This window comes from Anabrus simplex, chromosome 1, assembly GCF_040414725.1.
Source record: "Anabrus simplex isolate iqAnaSimp1 chromosome 1, ASM4041472v1, whole genome shotgun sequence".
NCBI lineage: Eukaryota > Metazoa > Arthropoda > Insecta > Orthoptera > Tettigoniidae > Anabrus > Anabrus simplex.
Genome location: NC_090265.1, coordinates 971,862,623 through 971,865,553, shown reverse-complemented (window position 1 = coordinate 971,865,553; position 2,931 = coordinate 971,862,623). Strand labels below are relative to the sequence as shown.

General features: G+C 41.0%; 1 pseudogene; it reads right to left on the bottom strand.

Moving 5' to 3' along the window:
* Positions 1-1,236: 1,236 nt before the first annotated feature.
* LOC136857657 (uncharacterized) lies at positions 1,237-2,263 on the bottom strand (annotated as a pseudogene).
* Between the last annotated feature and the right edge of the window lie 668 nt (positions 2,264-2,931).

The window sequence follows — 2,931 nt, the reverse complement described above, 5'->3', positions numbered from 1 at the left end:
TTGTTGCTTCCCTCTGAATTAAAGGCAGCGAGGGTCAATGGTATAAATGCTGATAGCTTTTAAGTTTACTAAAATATACCTTGATGTGCATAATAAGTCGTGACGGTCTTACAGGCTGGGAGCTTGATCTCCCTTTGGAATATAAAACTAATTTTAGGAAGCCCATGCGTCTTCATTGTGCAAGAAACCAAAGAGTCTTTTACCAAATATTTTGTAAAGGCTAATAAGTCTGGGAAATTGGGATTTTATCCTCCCCGATGACATTATGAAGTTCAAAGTTCCTACTGCTAATTGTAAGGAATATCTAATTCAAATATTTGTTCTAATTGTTGTTTATTGTTGTTGTTTTGATAAAAGAAATGACGAAAAAAGAACAAAATTTACTTAGGAAATACATTCAAAATTTAAAGTTTTATGTGGTCGTTTGTCCAGTTACCTAGGTTCTGTCGCTTCTTCCGTTCTATTGCCCTTGTGTCCTTCAGAAGTGGTAGCAGAACGTGGTTAATTAGGGCTGGAAGAAAACCCACTTGACCACTTTTGTAAAGTCTTTGAACTGGACTCTTAAAGTTTCTTTTTTTTCCTATTTTTCAAAATGTCCGACCCTCGGAATTTTCCTTGTCTCCATAAGGAGGATATTATTTATTAACTCCTCAACAGAAAGGTACAATGTGACGGCACTGTAAATGCTGATGTCCCACGTCATAAGGAGGCTTGGCTCTGGCTATTACGATTTCTGCTTTTGAGGAAAAGGAAGTTGGGGAGTCGGTGTCTCTGATCGAATCTAACATTGCCGAGCTCACATCAGCAATTAGCTTTTTTTTTGAAGGTGTTGAGCCTTCCGCTAACCAGCTTTAACGTATTCAAGCACGATTGTTGCACTTTTACAATCGAGTTGGGGATCTGTTGTCTCTAAAGTTAAACGTCGGCCATCGCAAATCTTCGGACTCCCTAAGCGCTAGAATGTATTTTCTTTCTGTTAAGGTTAACCTTTGGATATCCGGTTCTAGCAATAATAAGACTGACGGTATCCCCTCTGCTACTGATAATGTTGAGGAAGTCCATAACAATCCTCTTATTTAAAAAATACGTTTTTATATATACAGGGTGTTTCTAAAAGGATTTTACAACTTTGACAGCTCATAGTTATTTATTCATTTTACTTACAGAAATAGTTTTGGTGTCATCTTGACTGACAATAGATTTTTACCTAAACAGGTTGAATGTGACCTCCATCGGTCATGGGGCACACACCCCATCTGAAGTCGATTTCTTGCCAAACTCGCTGCAGCATGTCAGGCGTGACTCGTTCAATTGTGATGCAGATTCTAGGTCTGAGTTCTGGCAGAGAAGCCGGTAAGGGTGGAACAAACAGTGTATCCTTGACGAACCCCCACAAGAAAAAGTCAAGAGGTGTCAGGTCTGGTGAGCGTGCGGGCCATGCAATTGGTGCACCCCATCCAATCCACTTACCCGGAAAGCGTACATTCAGGAAATCCCGGACGTCGGAGAGGTAGTGTGGCGATGCACCATCTTGAATGAAGTGTATGCCGAATTCTTGGTCATCAGCGTCAATCTGCGGGATTAAAAAGTTTTCCAGCATATCTAAGTACACTATTCCGTTGATAGTTTTCTCACTGAAGAAGTAAGGCCCGTAAACTCTGCTCTTGCTCAATGCACAAAACACGTTCAATTTTGGGCTATCACGTTCATGTTCTAGCACTTTCACTGGATTTTCACTGCCCCAGATCCTACAGTTGTGTCTATTAACTTTACCACTTAAGTGAAAAGTTACCTCATCGCTGAAGATAATCTTTCCAATGAAATGTTCATCTTCTTCCAACCGATGTGACATGTCCACACAAAAGTCCTTACGAGCAATCTTACCAGTGTCTTTTAGCTGCTGTGCCATTGTGAATTTGTATCGTTTAAGATGTACCCGTTTTCTCAACACACGCCAAATAGTCGTATGTGCGACGCCCAGCTCTCGAGAAGCACGCCGTGTCGATTTTCGAGGACTGTGCTCAAAGCGTTGTCTCACTTACTCTACGACATCGTCAGACGTACGTGGACGACCTGAGGATTTCTTATCGCTTACCGAACATCCAGTTTCAATAAAACCCATATGCCACTCATAAATAGTAGGCCTACTGGGAGGATATTTACCATACTTTGTACGAAAATTACGTTGCACAGTTGTCGCCAACTTCGACTCTTCAAACCAAAACACACAGCGAGCGCGCTCGGGAGCGGTGAAGGCAGCCATCTTTGCTGCAACTGCCGCTAGCGCTTGCAGTGGCGCGATTCTGTACTAGCGTACCACGCGAGGCAAAACTTGATCTATTGTCAGTCAAGATGACACCAAAACCATGCCTGTAACTGAAATGAATAAATAACTATGAGCTGTCAAAGTTGTAAAGTCCTTTTTGAAACACCTGTATTTTAGACTCTTTCCTTATATTCCTAGTTCTGTGTCGTCCCCGCTTGAGTGTTTGAAAATATCTTGTCATATGTGTGCTTGCCCCATTTATCAAGGTGAAGATCAATAATCACCGGTTTCTGCCCTACTTGATTCTGGCAGTGTTTTTTCATTAGTGAAAAATGGAACTCGAGAATGAAATCAGTGTGCAAATTTTCGAATTGTTCTCACTCCTTGTTAAACTGTTTCGCCTGTTTCTTGAATTAAAATTCTGCTTCATTTTGTATTGTTTCGCCCCCTCAGGATAAGATGACGTTAGACCTTAATCATTGTAATTTACCTGAGTACCAGGAGACCTTTTATTCAGGGACTTTGTGAAACCTTTTCTGATATAGATTTTTTTTAGGCCCTTCATGTTCAAACTACCGGAGTAGTTCATATTTTGACACTTACATCGTGCATCAGCGCTGTCAGGAATCAAACTGATGTATGAGTCTCATCTCGTCTGACAATTG